General features: G+C 42.2%; 1 protein-coding gene across 1 annotated transcript in view; it reads left to right on the plus strand.

Moving 5' to 3' along the window:
* LOC126456134 (uncharacterized) overlaps positions 1-18901 on the plus strand; it is a 197008-nt gene that overhangs the window by 149670 nt on the left and 28437 nt on the right. The window lies entirely within an intron of this gene.

Below are 18901 nucleotides of genomic sequence, written 5' to 3' on the forward strand. Positions count from 1 at the left end.
TTTGGAGTTTAGCGTTAGGGTAGAGTTTCACGTAGTGCCAGAGTCATCAATCACAGCTATTTTGCTACTTGTTGTGCTTCATTTGCGTGGAATGTCAGTTCCCAAAATGATGCTATTAAATCAAAATATCGCCAAATCTTCAGATCCCATGCCACCGGAGGATCAGAGAAGCCCAGACTGTCATTAAATAACGCTACTGCGTCAGGATAAACAGTCGCTATGGAAGTGCATTGAATACAACATTATATTTTTCTAGCCGTTCGTCAGTTACCATTTATTATATTGAAATACATGTGATACATAATAGTGTAGTTTTTAAATTTTATTTATCAATATCTTTTGTTCGTTCTCAGTGGTAACGTTTTAATCCATTACTACAATAATTATCAAATTTTTTTCTGCAATAATGTTGCCGCTTAAGAATTTCCCCGACTAGTTTTAAACGAAGAGGGACGTTAGGATAGTGTTCATGCAGAAAAATTCGAGTAGATACTTGAACCAGCAGGAAAAATTCTCTTATCGGAGAACGAACGAGCCGAATATGCTCTTGTATAAAGGACTCAGACTGAAAAGTCGGATAGCAGCTGCCTTATTTTACCTTCCACAGCACCTTTAGAAATTTTCTTCAAAATTTTGGCATGTGAACGTGTTCGCACCCTTTTTAGTATGCAACTCACTGCCACAAGCTCCCGTGACTATGACTCTCTCACATCCACTAGTCCATCGCTGTAAGTCGCTCATACTCGTCCACTCCCACCTGCCCATTTTCACTCACTATTGCAGCCCAACTCATTGTCATTATCTCTTTGTGAGTCGTTAAAACTGTCGCTGTCTCCTGTGTCTCAGCCACAGTCTCTTTCGGTCTGTCGTACGGCTACTGTCTCCTATCCTATAACTGTCTCCCTCTTGCTCTCTCTTATTCTTATTATCTCATTCATTCATTCCCACTGCTATTGTCTCATCTGAATGTCACTATTACTCTCTTCCTTGTTGCCCTACACCATTACAGAGTTTGAACAGTTCACTGCTGACATACAGGGTCCATGGATTGATGAGGTTGTCTCCACACCCGTACACATCCATCCGCTAGATAAAATTTGAAACGAGACCCGGCCAGGCAACATGTTTCCAGTCATCAACAGTTCAATGTCGGTGCTGACAGGCCCAGGCGAGGCGTAAAGCTTTGTGTTCTGCAGTCGTCAAGGGTACACGAGTGGGCCTTCGGCTCCGAAAGCCCATATCGATGATGTTTCGTTGGATAGTTCGCACGCAGACACTAGTTGATGGCCCAGCATAGGAATCCGCAGCAATTTGCGGAAGGGTTGCACTTCTGTCACGCTGAAAGATTCTCTTCAGTCGTCATTGGTCCCGTTCTTACCGGTTCTTTTTCCGGCTGCAGCGATGTTGGAGATTTGATGTTTTATCGCATTCCTGATATTCACGGTACACTCATGATATGCTCGTGGGACACCTGCCTGGACAAATCGGACGGTAGTGGTGGCCCCATCTGCTTGGACTATAAACGTCCTCCCCCAGAGATCACTTTCCTTGAGTCGGACGTAGCGACCATGAAATCCAAAGTTGAAGTGTTATATCTGCGTCCTTCACAGTAAACGCTGTATTATATGCCGTGCAAGACCTGATAACAACACTAAACATGAAACAAACTAACGCACACTGGTAGCCGTTCTACCAGTAACAGACAATTGTGACTCAAATCATTTACGAGGGGCGTTCAGAAAGTAAGCTCCGATCGGTCGCGAAATGGAAACGACTATGAAAATCCGATAAAGCTTTGCACAGATGTGTTGGGTAGTGTCTCTAGTATAACCCCAGTTAGCATCACGTCGCTCTTCTCATTTCTGAGCTCGCAGTGAGTGCGTAAAGATGTCTAGAAAATAGTGTCTGCCGCCAAGTACGAGGGCCTGGTGAGAAATTTCGCCTGAAGCTATGCAGCTAACATTACATAACTGTCGTGCTGTTTCTTCTTCAAGACAATTCTCAGCCGCATTCTGCAGGGGCAATGAACATGCTCCTGCATCGTTTTCAAATGGAAATGTGAGATTACCCACAATACAGTCCGCAATTATCTCCCCCTGAGTTTCATCTCTGGTCACATGAACCGCTGTCTTTGAAGACAACATTTTGACACAGACAACGAGGTGTAGCCCAGCGTGGAGAATTGGCGGAAAGCACTGGCGGCTGCCTTCTATGATGAGGCTATTGAAAAGTTGGTACAACGCTATGACAAAAGTCTAAGTCAGAACGGCGACTACGTAGAGAAGTAGCTGAAAGGTGTAGCTAATTGTTACAAGTAAAACATTTCTGATGTTCACTGTGGTTTCAATTTGGCAATCAATCGGAGCTTACTTTCTGAACAGGCCCCGTATATTTTTGTTGAGGGATTGCATATGAAGAGCAAGGCTAGTGCGTTATATCTACATCGTAAACGTAATTCCTCTACGATCTTAGAGGAAAGTTAGTTCAGAGTTTTTTTTCGGTTGTACTCGTTTGCCACGGTGGTTCGGCTTCAAGTGCAGCGGCCGTTGTGTATTGACCTGCTGTTCCGTCGCGACAGCGCGGGCCGTTTAGCGATCTGGAAGCGCTGCCGCCGTCTCTCTCGGTACAATAGCCCCGCCCGCACAACAGATAGGTAGGTAGATTGAGAGAGAGAGAGAGAGAGAGAGAGAGAGAGAGAAGCTTCACATATTAAAAGTGTGTAGTATACTCAGAGATATGCTCAGTATGAATATCTGCTCACCATAAACGTTTTGGAGACGACTGTACAACTAATTCAACTCCAAATAACAAAAAAGGAATAAGTTTCGGAAGTGAGTTTTGTACGAGAAACAAGTGACGCTGTTACTCGAACAAACTGGATAAGCGTAGACTCAAGTCTCCTGTACCAGCAGTCTTTATGTATTTTATTTTACTTATTATTGTAGCGATTAGCAACGAACTTTTTCCAGTTCACGATGTATGTTATGGTACAAGTTCATTCTTTGCCATTGTTTTCAAAATGGAAACGTGAACCAAATTAAGTTTTGTTTTGATAGCAGAAAAACCGCAAAGCAGGCGTACAAAAATGGCTGACTCACAGCTGGGTTTACGAAAGGGTTTCGTGTCTTAAGAATTTCTGTGAGTTCCTGTGACAGGATCCTCATGGCCTAGTCCAGAATTGATGGACCTGTGAATACAACAAACAGACGCCAAAAATGTTGCCGGTCAAGGCGGCACTGCTGTATGCACTGTTCATAGTATCATGCATGACGATTTATGTGCGCGAATGGCGAGTTCGGCAAAAAACAGCATTAACTTAATTGAGACAGCCGATACGGCAGCGTATTTTCTATAGTCCTCTTCTCTGGGTGTAGAAGAATACTGTTTCGAATAAAATCCGCCAACAAAGGGATCATCGGATAGTTGTTGTTGTGGTCTTCAGTCCAGAGACTGGTTTGCTGCAGCTCTCCATGCTACTCTATCCTGTGCAAGCTTCTTCATCTCCCAGTACGTACTGCAACCTATATCCTTCTAAAACTGTTTAATGTCTCCCTCTACGATTTTTACCCTCCCCGCTGCCCTCCAATACTAAACTGGTGATCCCTTGATGCCTCAGAATATGCCCTACCAACCGATCCCTTCTTCTAGTCAAGTTGTGCCACAAATTTCTCTTCTCCCCAATTCTATTCAATACCTCCACATTAGTTATGTGATCTACCCATCTAATCTTCAGCATTCTTCTGTAGCACCACATTTCGAAAGTTTCCATTATATTTTTGTCTAAACTATTTATCGTCCACGTTTCACTTCCATACATGGCTTCACTCCATACAATACCTTCAGAAGAGACTTCCTGACACCTAAATCTATACTCGATGTTAACAAATTTCTCTTCTTCAGAAATGCCTTCCTTGCCATTGCCAGTCCAAATTTCATCTCCTCTCTACTTCGACCATCATCAGTTATTTTGCTCCCCAAATAGCAAAACTCATTTACAAGTTTAAGCGTCTCATTCCCTAATCTAATATCTTCAGCATCACCCGATTTAATTCGACTACATTCCATTATCCTCGTTTTGCTTTTGTTGATGTTCATCTTATATCCTCCTTTCAAGACACTGTCCATTCCGTTCAGCTGCTCTTCTATGTCCTTTGCTGTCTCTGACAGAATTATAATGTCATCGGCGAACCTCAAAGTTTTAATTTCTTCTCCATGGATTTTAATTCCTACTCCAAATTTTTCTTTTGTTTCCTTTACTGCATCGGATTAGATTATGTACTGTTAGTTCAATATATCCTTGGTGAGGAGATCCTAAGGAAATGATTCACAAAACAAAAGCAGATAATACGTAAAAAAAGGGAGATGCTTATGACCGTTGCTCAGAACGTAATTGACATTATCAAAAAAATGATTCAAATGGCTCTGAGCACTATGGGACTTAACCTCTGAAGTCATCAGTCCCCTAGAACTTAGAACTACTTAAACCTAACTAAACTAAGGACATCACACACACCCATGCCCGCGGCAGGATTCGAACCTAATATATTGTGAAGCAGTAAGTAGTGTCACCGAGGCCTCTGTAGGACGTCCTTGAGCTGAACCCACAAAGCTTGTTGAGTTACCCAAAAATAAGCGCATATGGTTTTACGGAATGAAAGCAAGGGAAGTACCTGTTTATGACCGCATCTGCATTGAAAATAATAAGTTATTTCGACGCATCGCCATTTCTTTGGTTTCATTACAAGGTTAATTAATTACAAAGTTGTAACCTGAAGAATTTAATACTATCAACCTCTTCTGCTTGGTATTCGTCATTTACTGGCTAGAAACCTCTTACGATAACATAACTAGTCATACTGTGTTACTTTTCAATCACAAATTTATAACTAGACATAGTGTGACTTTTCAATCACAAATTTCCATCGTAAGAAAAAAAGGTTTAATTGATATTGCCTAGAAATTAATTTTCTGTTGTCTTATTACCGACAGTCGAAAATAATATTCATACGAAGTAGCGAGGAGATCTACAGAAATAGCAGAAGTAATGGGTAAATGATGATTAATCGTCTTAGGACTCCTCTAGCAGATGAATGAGAACAGGTTCATGAAATAAATATTCCTTTATTTCCGGGACAAGTAATCGACAAAAACATGGATTACAGAAATAAAGAAAGATCTAGAAAGAAGCAACATCAAAGAATCGGAAGCAACAGACAGGAATATTCTTGAGAATAAATTTTGAATTAATTAGAATTTAGAATAAATGTAGAAGGTTTTCAATGCAGAAGAAATAAGCAGTCGGGAACAACATGGACCAAGGTAAAAAATATCAACATTGGAAGGAGTATCGGAAAAATAAAAAGCAACAAGGAAAGACCAGGAAATGAATCTGTTACCGATCCTAGTTAGTCAATAAAAAAATGTTTTTAAGGTGTTAACACCATTAATAACAGTGTAAGAGTACTTCAGAGATCTAAAACATCTCCATACGTGTTTTTTACATATCACCATAGTCAAATTAAACCCCCTGACTTGGCAAATGGCGAAAGTGAGCTATACGTAAAACTTTATCTCAATTAATGCCATAATCTATGTGGATATAAATAAGAACGAACAGTTGTGAAGGAATAGTCAGTAAAGCTTTGATGAGGTGTCGTCCACAGGATACACTCACGGTGCGTGTGCTTTATGTCTGATACAATGCTGAATTTTCACTTGCACCTCCAGTATTGGAATTACGCCTCGTCATTTGCAGCTGACGCTCAATAACCCAGGGCGACAGCCAGATACTGTAAATTTTAGACTTTCTGCTCAAAAAATTATATGACTCGATTACAACTGGTAATCGTTCGTGGTGTGTTTCCATGGTTTCGGAAAAGGCCTACACTATACACAAACGGCTCACTTTCAAACGTCCTACCATTAGGAATTAAAGTGAACGTGTGCCTGCGTCCATGTCTGCAGAAAACTGTTTGGAGGTTAAAATTATTTTGCACGTTTGATTGTTCATAAATTTTAAAATGAGTCTGTAAATATAAATTATTTACTATGCAAACGAAAAATATTTTTTCATTGAAAACAAATAATTTTTTTCCCATGAGAACTAATATTGTTTAATTTTTGTAAATTTACCATTTAAAGTTAAAATTCCTCCACATTGAAAAGTATTCGAATCTTTCGTCCTGAAAATCGGTTATGGAAGTTCTTCCCGGTTTATTATGTGGAAAAACTAATTACGTATTGTAAAATGCTAATATCCCTTGTGAGATTTCTGTACCCTCACAAGTTGAATTTTAGTGTTATGTTGCAGTTAGCGAGCAGTTATAATCGGTTCTGAAAGAATCCAAACTCTAGTAGACGAAGCTGCGAATATACACTTCAGCGCCAAAGAAACTGGTATAGGCAAGCGTATTCAAATACAGAGATATGTAAACAGGCAGAATATGGCGCTGCGGTCGGCAACGCCTATATAAGACAAGTGTCTAGCGCAGTTGTCACATCGGTTACTGCTGTTTTAACGGCAAGTTATGAACATTTAGGTGAGTTTGAACGTGGTGTGATAGTCGGCGCACGAGCGATGGGACACAGCATCTCCGAGGTAGAAATGAAGTAGGGGTTTTCCAGTGTCCTAGGGCCGATACTCTACTCTCTCCACACCTCGGACCTACTCAGGACACTTCAAGTTTCTCGGACGGTTTATGCGGACGACACTGCAATCCTTACGAGAAGTCTATGGCTGCTAGGCATACACCGACGCTTGTTGAAGGCGTGTTCAGCCGTAGAGGACTGGGCAACAAATTAGAGGATATGCTTCAATGTGACTAAGAGCTAAGAGGCATCGGCCAGTGAGTCCACAACTGCAGCTTTTCGGAAAGCCTATACAATGGGCCGATGACGCAAAGTGCTGTGGCGTCACCCTTGACCCTATGATCACCCGGCAGCAGCACGTGCGAGATTTTAAATGTAATGCGTAGCAATGACTAGGTGCGCCCTACCTCCACCTGGATGGAACATCGACCCTGATGATCGACTGTAGCTCATTGCTCGTCCACACATACCACGGGTCTCTATTGACTGTATGCACGATACTGAGGTAGCCCTGCTCAGCAAGATGCCCACATGAGTTTCCAATAGAGCAAGTGTGAGGTCAGAACGGACCTCACCCTCGTCCCAGTGCCTCTATGAAGGATATCAAGCAAAAGCTACAAATTTTTGTGTTTTTTTTTTAAATGAATAAGTATATTTCTAAAAGCTGTTACAAACACTTTCTCTACTGGGAAAATCAATTTACATATTTACGTAATGATGAATCTGATAGACGATCAGATATGGATGGGTTGAATTAAACAAAGATACTGTGTAAATTTGAGAACGATAAAATGGACTGGTGTTGCTCTGCCAATGATCTTAAAGGGACCCCTCTGAATGCACGTCCACAAAGGAAGCTTTACGCTGAATGAACAAAAATACTACCAAAAGAGTTCTTCCCTTTTATTTAACTCAAGAGTCATTTGACTGGCTTTATGCTATTCTTATTCTGCCCTCTCTAGTGTTCTTATCCTGTCCCTTTCTTGTGCTCATCTTTTCATTACTATGTAGCTACCAAACTCAGCATCCTTGGAAATATATTGTGCAGACGTATCACTACTTCCAAAGTCATTTATGGATACAGGAGCAGATGTGCCACTAACTCATTCCATCCACTTCTAACCAGATTCCTTTGGCAACCCTCCCTTTCCAGTACTGCATTATTTCGTAGTTTATCTGCCTACTTAATTTTGATCGGTCTTTTCCATAGCACCACATTACAAATGCTTCCAGTTTTCTTCTCTCCTTCACTTCGCCCCCCCCCCCCCCCCCCCCTCCTGCCCACAATCCAACATACTTGTACTACTACATAGTTCTCAAATTTGTTATCTTTCCCCTTTCTACTAGCCTTCCTCTATCTCTCTTTATTTATTTTGTAGCTGAGTACCTGGTATTGCCCAGGTATGTATTTACTCAGGTCTTCTAAAATCCATCTCCTACTTCCTCCTGCCAATATCCTCCTCTCCCTACTGTCCATTGCCTCATACCTCTCTCTGTCCATCCCCTCCACCCCTACCGTCTGTCTGTCTCCTCCTGCCTGTTTCTCTTTCAATCTATTTCCCCGCCTCTATCTTTCCATCTGCTTCTTCCTCTCTGTCCACCTCCCACTCCACCCACTAAATCCATCTCCTCATCTCTTCCTCCCCACTCTCTCCTCACACCTCTGAGGCCATCTCAACCTCCCCCCTCTTTGACCATCTCCTCTTCCCCCCTCTCGCTTTCCATCTAATATCTCCTCCCTCTGTCCATGCTTACTCCTTCTTTCCTCTGTCAATCTGCTCCTCCCCCTATGTTCCTCTGCTTCTTCCCCATCTGTCCATCTCGTCCTCCCCCTCTTTCTCTTCCTCAACATCTCCTTCTCTTCCTCAGTCCATTACCTCTTGCCCCTTCATTTGTCAGCATCTCTCATCTCCTCTCTCTCTGTCCATCTCCTCACTTTCTGTACATTTCTCCCTCCCCAACACATGCACATCTCCTTCTTTCCCTTCTCTCTCTGTCCATCTCGTCATTCCCGCTTCTCTGCACATTATCAACCACACCTCAGTAGGAGGTCACTTTATCTTACTTTCCTTCCAAATAGTATGAAATATGTGTACCAAGCTGGGCTGAAGTCGAGCCAGGGTCTTAGTAGGAACTTTTACCCTTGGCTTTGCCCACCTACGCACATAGCACATACATTTGCCATACACTTAACGTATTTCACAAATATTTGTTACCTATTCTACCTGTATCTCTCGCGAATTTCGCCCTGCTGTTTCCTCTTCACGTAGTTCATTGTTGATGACGTCGTATCTCCTGAACAGTGTGTCGTTTAATGATGTGATTTTGCAGGTACATCCTGTGGTATATTTGGATACCGTCTGCGAAATGTATTGCGAATAGTGTTAGTAATAAAGAAGTAATAAATGAAAATGTCATACATCATGCTGCGTTCAATGTTTATGACGACATAGCTCCTGAACTATCTATCGTACAACGATATATTTTTGGAAGTACATTCACTGGTGTATGTGAATACTGTCTGCAGACTGTTTTGCAAATTGAAGTAATAAATTAAAAGATCATGCTGAATGCAGCAATTCTTCTCTGGCGCACTTTACCCTATCAGAACTAAACCGATCGTGCTATAAAGTTTCATTTCCATTTTATTATTTTGTATATTACTCTTATATGTGCTTTGGTTCTCGGAGTAATCGTCTGATAGTTTTCATATGTATCAGCTGGTGCTCTCTTTGGTAATGCGATGATAATGCTTTTTCTCTGCATGATTTCTACTAATGTCTACCATACTTCTAGACTCCCACGTTTTCATAAAATTTCTTCTGCACGTAGTTCCTCCAGTTTCTTCCTTTCTTATATTACTTGTGGCTCGTTTCTGTCACTGGAAACGACATCCCATTAATCTTGTTACCCCTAAATGTGCCACTTTACTATACGCGTTTTGCTTACTGGTATCAGAGATGACTTTTCATTCTTATTGTCGGGCATTCATAGAACACTTAACGATCATAAATTTCTAGGACTTCCATGACAGTTAGTTCTGCTCCAGAGAAAACGCGGTAAATGAGCCACGATTTCCTGAGTTTCCTATTGACCGGTATCAGTATCACTCCGTCTGCGAGCTTCTATCGGCGTATACACTCTGTAGATCACTGTGACGTCCGTGACAGAGGGTACATTCCCCGCAGCATTAAGATTTTTTGAATTCCGTTCACGGATGGAGAGAGGGAAGAGTGGCTACTAGTACGCCACTGTATGAGGCTTACTTCCCTGATTTTAGCTGCAGCTACGGAATATACACGAATAGCGTGAAGCCGGTTAGTTTTCATGTTGTGTCATTATTAACCAAAATTTCAATCGTTGAGTCCTTATTTTCAGTTGGGAAAGAAAGAATGGGATAAACAGATTACAACCTGGAAACTCCCGAATAGATAAAACTCTGTGCCGGACTGAGACTCGAATTAGGGACTTTTGCTTTTCGCGGGCAAGTGCTCTACCGACTGAGCTACCTAAACACAACTACCGACCCTCCTCACAGCTTTTCTTCCGCCACTACCTCGTCTCCTTCCTTTCGAAAAATGGTTCAAATGGCTCTGAGCACTAAGGGACTGAAAATCTGAGGTCATCAGTCCCCTTAAACCTAACTAAACTAAGGACGTCACACACATCCATGCCCGAGGCAGGATTCGAACCTGCGACCGTAGCGGTCGCGCGGTTCCAGACTGAAGCGCCTAGAACCGCTTGGCCACCATGGCCGGCCCTTCCTTTCGACCAACTTCCTGTCCGGCACACAGTTTTAAACTGCCAGGAAGTTTCAATCAGCGCACACTCCGCTGCAGAGTGAGGATATCATCCTAAATTATAACCTTGTTTCAGCACGTGCTCTCTGGAAATAATTCGTATATAACAAGGAACTAATCACTGATCAGCCAGAACATTATGACTACCGACCTACTATCGATATAAAACCACTCAGGCGACAGCAGCTCCACGTGGCGATGAATGGCTCCTAGTCAGACACACACACTATCCTTGTGGTATCAGTGAGCGTGTTGAGAATCTGTAGAATGAGGAAGGCGCGCGATCTATCTGAGTTTGACCGAAGGTAGATCATGATGGCCTGGAGGCTCGGCACGAGTATTTCGGAAACTTCAAGATATGTCGGGTGCTATGGGAAGTGTCTTCGGCACGTGGCGGACCGAAGGTGAAACCTCGTCTAGGCCTCGCGGGGCTGAGCGGCCACCCTCTTTACACATGTCAGACGTCGTAGGCTGGGCAGACTGGTAAAACAGGGCATGCAGCGAACTGTGACGGAACTAGCGTCAGACTTTATTTCAGAGCAGAATAAAAGTGTGTCTGAACACACAGTGCCCTGAACAAAATCGGCCTCTATACCTATGCATGTGCCAATGTCAGCATTACAATATCGGCAACTACGAGTGAAATGGACACGTGACCATCAGCACTGGATGTTGGCACAGTGGCAGAGCGTTGCATGGTCTGATGAATCCTGATACCTTCTTCATCATGCCAATAAGAGGGTGCAAATCCGTCGTCTTCCAGTGGAACAGCTACTTGACACTTGTAGTACGGGACGGAGACAAGTTGGCGGCGGCTCCATTATGCTCTGAGGAACATTCGTGGGTCCAGTGGAGCTGGTGCAAGGCACCATGACGGCGAAGGATTATTGTACACTGTTTGCAGGCCACGTACACCCCTTCATGGCGATCATGTTTTCTGATGGCAGCGGCATTTTTCAGCAAGATAATGCACCGTACCACATGGCCAGGTATGTCATGCAGCTGTTCGAGAAACACATTGGCAAGCTTCAATTGATGCGCAGGCACCCCAACTCACCAGATATGAAACCGATAGAAGACACCTGGGATGTCACTGAACGCGGCATCAGAGCGCGTTGCCTGCCTCCGTGGAGTTTATGGGAATCAGGTAACTTACGTGAGCAGATGTGGTGCCAACTACATCCAGCCACCTACCAAGACCTCATTGCTCCCATGCCACAACGCGTCGCCGCTTTTATGTTCGCAAGGTGCACATATGGCTATTAGGTAGATGGCCATAATGTTCTGACTGATCAGTGTATGAAAAAATTAGCACGGTTGCCATTGAAAGACCGGGGTCAGCCTTGTTGGCCAACTACGTCATGGGTGAGTTTGAGGACCAAGCGTTGGGCTCTGCAAGTTTTGAGCCTGTCATATCTTGAGAATTTGTGAATGATACGTTTGTAACGTCCCCTCAAGGCGAAGAGTAACGTCATCAGTTGTAAGACAACCTGCGTTCCATTCGTGAGAACATCTAATTTGCCATCAGGATTTAAAAAGGACGAAAGTTTCACCGCCAAATGGACACTTTTTCCAAGCCGACAGACACTGTTCTGTTCCTGCGAACAGATATCCATAATCATCTTGTGCAGAACAAAGGTGTCCTCAGTATGTCTGTCCACAAGGTACAAATGACTGCTGAAAAGGACGATCTACAGGAAGAAATCAATCACTTCAGAAAAGATATTGAAGACTTTGGCTATCCACTACGGAAGATACGCAGATCTTTATAAATCAGACTGAAGGTGAATGTCCTACCTAAAGAATCTAATGAGACAACGTTCTAGCCTATGGCCTTCCTACTTTTTGTAGGGAATCAATCTAAAACAAGTTGTATCATCTCGAAACATAAAGTCATGGTCAGCTCGTAAGCTCTGGGCAGGATGACCTGACTCTATGGAAGGCAGTCATGAATACAGTACGTCGGATGTGTTTTACAAACAGAACAAGAACGTCCCGCGGAACATGGAAGCTAGACCCGTCTGCTACAGCCTCGTAAATTCGCTGTTGCCGGGCACTGTATACAGGCAGACAACGCTGCATACTACGAGAAGCTCCAGATTTTTAACATCTGTATCACCACTGGCGGTTTCGGTGTTCAGAGAAGCCATTGAAATACATGCGACGAATGATGTAGTTAGAGGTCGTGATGGTTTCAAGTGAAGTGGGGAATCCTGCGCCGGCAATAATTAGCTCTCATAGACAAGTGTGTAAAGGGAATGTATCATCTAGATAATGCAGAGGAGAGAGCGGATAGGTGGAAAGAGTTCAAAAATGGTTCAAATGTCTCTGAGCACTATGCGAATGAACGTCTGAGGTCATCAGTCGCCTAGAACTTAGAACTAATTAAACCTAACCTAAGCACATCACATACATCCATGCCCGTGGCAGGATTCAAACCTGCGACCGTAGCGGTCGCTGGGCTCCAGACTGTAGCGCCTAGAACCGCACGGCCACTACGGCCGGCTAGGAAAGAATACACCGAAGGCCTCTATGAGGAGTCGATAGAGATGAAATAGTGGCTTTAGTATTAGAATCAGAATTTAAATGAGTTTTTGAATACCTAGGATCAAATAATGAAGGAGGGATGGATAACACTCCATCAGATTTTCTAAAATCATTGAGGGAAATGACAACAAAATCACTGGTCACGTTGGCATGCAGAATATACGAATCTGGCCATATATAATCTAGATAACATTCCATCAGCATTTCTAAAATCATTGGAGACAGTGGCAACAAAACGACTGTTCACATTGGTATGTAGATTATATGAGTCCGGCGATACACCATCTGACTTTCGGAAAAAAACATCATCCCCACAGTTCCGAACACTGCAGTAGCTGACTAGTGCGAGGAAGATCGCAAAATTAGCTTAACATCACATAATCCCAAGTTACTGACAAAAACGGTGTACAGAAGAATGGAAAAGAAAGTTGAGGAGGTCTTAGATGACGAACAGTCTAGCTTCAGAGCACCAGAGAGGCAGTTCTTGACGTTGCGGTTGATAATCGAAGAAAGACTGAAGAAAAATTAAGTCACATTCCTAGGATTTGTGAACGTCGAAAAAGCGTTCGACAGTGTAATATGGTCCAAGTTGTTCGAAATTCTTAGAAAAGTAGGGTTAGCTGTAAGAAAAGATGGGTAATATACCAATCTACAAAAGCCAGGAGGGAATAACACGAATGGAAAATCAGAAACATTTTTACTATGTACGGACTTTATATCCTCGACCTTGTGGTCCTGACTGGACATTTCCTTCACGACTGACCATATGGTTTTAGTTTTATTCTGTGAATTAGCGGTTTCATATGGGTACCACATGTCATTTGCGCTCCTAATAACATTTTAGGCTCTTTGCAGTATTGTTTGTAACCGGCTACTGTAGCTAAATGCTGACTACTTCTAACATTTTGATATAGTTCCCATTTTCTTCTACGTGATATTCTTATGTATCTAAGGATAGTTGATCAATTCGTTTGCTGTCAGATGTACAGTTTGGTTTTAGAAGTGGTTTAACAACTGAAAATGCTATTCTCTTTCCTCTGTGAATGTATTGGGAAGATTAAACAAAAGTTTCGAACGCTAGGCATCTTTTTTTGATTTAACTAAGGAGTTTGATAGTCTTCAACTTTTATAGTCCTGTCTTCCTCAGTTGCGTGTAATATTACGGTATATTAATAATTTTTACTTATGGACCGTCTGACAGCAACTGAATAAAACACAATTTTAGTGCCATACGCGTTTCGCCTTTATTTTCTGCAAGGCATCATCAGTGGCAGGTTGCGTCGACAATTTCCTACATATTACGCTCCTGTTGCATTTTTGGTGTTGTTCTTCTTCTTATGAACGCCAATTTGCTGTTTTTTCCCCATTCCACAACACTATGCACTGAACGCTTGTTTTAAAGCCATATATAATCTAGATCTGCCACTGATGATGCCTTGCAGAAAATAAAGGCGAAACGCGTATGGCACTAAAATTGTTTATCAAAAAATATTGCTCTAGGCGTGGGACCATTGAGCAATGCCGGAAGTAGCTCACAACTGGTTCACCTCTTACTTTAAGAACTGACAACAAAAGGTGATTCTCCACAGTATTGAGAATGTTCATGATGTAAGGTCCGAGTGGGGCATGGTTAAATGGGGGAGGGGGGGGGGGGATATCCCAGGGATCAGTGCTGGATCCATTCCTGTTCCTTATTTATATAAATGATGTACCTTCTAATTCAATTGTGGTTTCTGTTTGCTTATGACATAAGCTTGATAATAAAGGTTGATATGTGCAACGTTGGCACTGTTTCAAGTAGCGCAGTTCAAGACACAAGTTCTTGGCTTGTAGAAAATAAACTAACGCTAGATCAAAATAACACTCAGTTCTTACAGTTTGTAACACGAAAGTCAATAAAACCTGCTATAATTACGCAGAATGGACATATGATTAGTGAGACTGAACAGTTCAAATTCTTGGTTTAGAGACACATACGAGTAAACTGTCGTGGATCGCCCGTGTTCAGTTTCTTGGCTACCATTTTTACTATTACAACATTATCTGAAGTAAGTGATAGCTCGACACTGTGCATATTTTCATTCGATTATGGGGTCTGGTATTATATTCTGGGGTAACTCTTCCCATTCTAAAGGGTATTTTTGTCTCAGAAACGGGTGGTTCGGGCAATAAGTGGTGTAAGTTCACGAACATATATTCGGCCCCTACCGATTCTCACTTTGACCTCTCAATGCTGCATTTGGATCGCACTTCCTTGACTCGTGCAGGAAGGCGTACAGTACTCTGCTGTCCATTTTCAATAAGCTACCACAAGATTCCAAAAATCTTAGCAGTAATCTACGCGATTTCAAATCTAAACTGAGTAGTTGTCTCATGGGTCACTCCTTCCATTCTGGCTACAAGTTCCTTGAAAAATTAAACTGATTCCTGTGTTATATTGTTAGTGGAACTTACATAAACTTATAGCTTGACTTCTTTTTAAAATTCATACACATTTCATTTTATTCGTTATTACTTTTCTGTTGTAATTTCATGTACTGACATGTTCCATGACTACGGAGCTTTGCTCCTCAATTTGGTCCTACGGAACTAGACGTGTAAAATAAAATAAATAAAGAATAACTGCGGAAATGATCATTAGAGCTTTTAAATTTTGAGCGACAGTCTTCTACTCATTTTCCTGCACCTGCGATATGCTCAAAGTGAACAAAAGAGATACTGGAAGAGAAAATAGAAAGTTTCAGGGGAACTCATTGCTTTAAAGATGGCGTCATTCTTCTTAAAAACACATGGTTTCTTCACTTCTTAATTCGACTAAAACTTTATTTGCATGCAACATATCTTTTGTAAGCTGTATTATTTGTAATCCAAACTTATTATAGTAATGAGTAATGTTTACATACTGTAACTACAGTAATGAAAAAAATCACAAATGGTTGTTGTGACAAACAAGCCAGAACTATCCCCGCTGCAGAAGCTGGCCTTGCGGCCGCGATGGAATGCTTCCTTCCTTCCGTGGAGCCGCGGTCCCAGCCGCTGGAATGACTGTCGGGGCGGGAGGGGAGCATCCCCCCACCACCACCACCTCGATCTCCCTCCCCCTCCCCCTCCCCCTACTCGACCGCCCACTGCCTGCGACACAGCGGCGCCGCTTAAAGCAGAGACGTCTCTTCCTGCTGCAAACTTTGACGCCAACACGCTCTGAAGGCAAACCAGTTGATTCTGGCAAATACCATAGCACCTGATCAAACAAGTAACACGAATAGTTCGCTAGTGTCTTGTCTGTGTGAAATATAACCGTTTCTAATTTTTTATTTTTGCCTTCAGTCTGTGAATCGAGTTGCTCTGATTAAGCCTGTAAGTACTTCCTCTCCACTGCTAATGCCTTTATCTCGAAATAGCACATCCAGTTTTCTCAAATATCACGAGGGTATTACAAGAATGGGAGCAAAAAGGAATTGGCTGGAGTAAGATCGATGTGGTGTCACAGTAGGAAAACGTCGGCGAATAGTGCAAAATAGTAGACATCGAATGACTTTTCGTCAGTGTTGTGCTTTTTCACGTCTATTCCTGCAGTGCTGCTGCAACCAGAGACTTTCTAGATGGAATGGCTTCATCAGCCAGTACACAATTCGAACCTCGCTCGTAACGATGAGGACCTTTTCAGAATGTTCAAAAACGTCGTAGGCGAAAAACCTTCGGAAGTTATGCCGAGCTGACCGAATTCAGAGAATAGCTTGCTCAATTGAATGGCTGTCTTTAGTTAGGACACGGAAATTCTGAAGACTGTAAACAGACAATTGTTCAAATACTGGAAAGGAACAAATACAAAGTAGGTTGACAAGAAAACGTGTAACTGAGACGGTATCCTATTGACACGCTATTTAACTAACTGCATCTTGTGAGGAAAGCCTTACGAAAATTTTGCAATATGAAATCAAATTGCCGGCCGCGGTGGTCTAGCGATTCTAGGCGCTCAGTCCGGAACCGCGCGACTGCTACGGTCGCAGGTTCGAATCCTGCCTCGGGCATGGATGTGTATGATGTCCTTAGGTTAATTAGGTTTAAGTAGTTCTAAGTTCTAGGGGACTGACGACCACAGATGTTAAGTCCCATAGTGCTCAGAGCCATTTGAAATCAAATTCTTCACATTAATTACTTCCTGCGAGTAGAAAATAGTTGTTTACGTAACAACTACACTTTGTGATAGCATATTCATTATGTGTAGTTAGACAGTTTTCTTCGATGTCACTCCTAATATTTGAACACAACATACACTTAAAAATTCTACTAAAATCAATGCTGGTGACACCTACGCAAAATTGTGTGAATTACTTCCAAACTTTAAACTGTGTACATTAAAATAAGAGGTTCATAATAAGGACGAAGCATTGTCCGTCAACACTTGTCAGACGGAGATACAAGAGTAGTTCAATACCGAGTAACGAAGAAGGGGACACGATCGGTGTTTACTGCATGTGACGGTAAGTTGATCCTGCCTGCACCAAGTCAGACCCTTCTATGTAGACCTACCCGCTACGTAGAGCTGGCTCTCTGTTTTGCTTGTTGTTAAATAATAGCTGCCTGCAGCCGCCCACACCCAAGATTAAGGCAATAAACAGCTTCTACGACGACTTCGTGACGACGTACGAACGGAAAGCTCCTCAAGGAGTGGCGTGCGGACTGACTTTCGAAGCAACTGGAGGCGATGATGGTGCTTACGCTACGACCCTATGATACAGCTTTAGGGACCCTAACCAGTTACGTATAGACTATTTCGTGATGGCGTAGCGCAAGTGAAAGGAAATATGCCCAAGATTGCAAATATTAGCTTTACAAATACGCTAACTGGTTGCAAGAGAAACTTTGTGTGACTTGCAGAGAATTAGCTCCCATGTACGCAAACCCTTCAAAATAATTATGGTACCTCCTCATTCTCAGATTTGATCAGATGCATGGAACACATGTTGTAGCTTGAAGTATACACTAATCCTTTAGATATTAACGTAATCACTAATCCATATGATTCAATTCATATGAACGGAACTAACACGTCTTTTATCTAAATTTTGGTTTAAGTATTGGGCCTCGAAGAGTTTTCTGATTCTGCCTAACCACATTCTTTCTAATCGGCTCGTTGTTTTTTCCCATCTCTTGGAGTAGAACAAACATCTAAAGATGTGATGTTCACTCTCCGGAATAATGTCCCAAAATACTTCATGTCGATATGAAGTCATGTTTACGTCTTCGAGTCCAGTTTTTCCCTCTTTCGTCTTTCCGCTTTTCTGTTTCTCCTAGTAACTCCCATCATGCAACGCTCAGTGTCTGTACTGCTTTCACACTTGAATGTCATGTGTCATTGCCCTATACCAACAATGCTCTCTCACTCCATAAACTTTCCAATTTACGGTAATTGGAAGCTTATTTCTGAAATATTTATTTGATTTATGAGAAGTACACGTCGCCATTCTTAGTGTTCTGTTGATATCTTTCGCTGTCCGTCGATGCTTGTCTTCATCTGCTCCAAATACTAAGTGTTCAGCTGATTCTAGCAATTGTTAATTTATTATTTTTCTTTTCATTTGAAATGCGAATTACATTTTGAGGAAAACATCTAGATGTTTTCATATGGAACAAATAGAGAGAGAAAATAAGGACATTACACAAATATTGAAATATATAAAAGAGACTGTAGATGAGACTGGGTATAGACTAGATGATAAGGATAAAGAGACGATAAAATAAGAAAGATATGACTCTTTCTAAATACTTGAGATTAGAGGGAAAAGGTGAAACAAATAACAGTAAATTAAACTTGAAATATGCTGCCTCAGGCAGGGCGTGGATTACTTTACGGCTCTTACACAGTTCACGATAACAGGCAACATTTTTCTGCCGCTGAGAGGGCCTGGTGTTCGCCTGTCGGCTGACAACGCGACGGACGCTGCTGCTGAAAGTGTAGCCTC

Source organism: Schistocerca serialis, chromosome 2 (assembly GCF_023864345.2).
Source record: "Schistocerca serialis cubense isolate TAMUIC-IGC-003099 chromosome 2, iqSchSeri2.2, whole genome shotgun sequence".
Lineage (NCBI taxonomy): Eukaryota > Metazoa > Arthropoda > Insecta > Orthoptera > Acrididae > Schistocerca > Schistocerca serialis.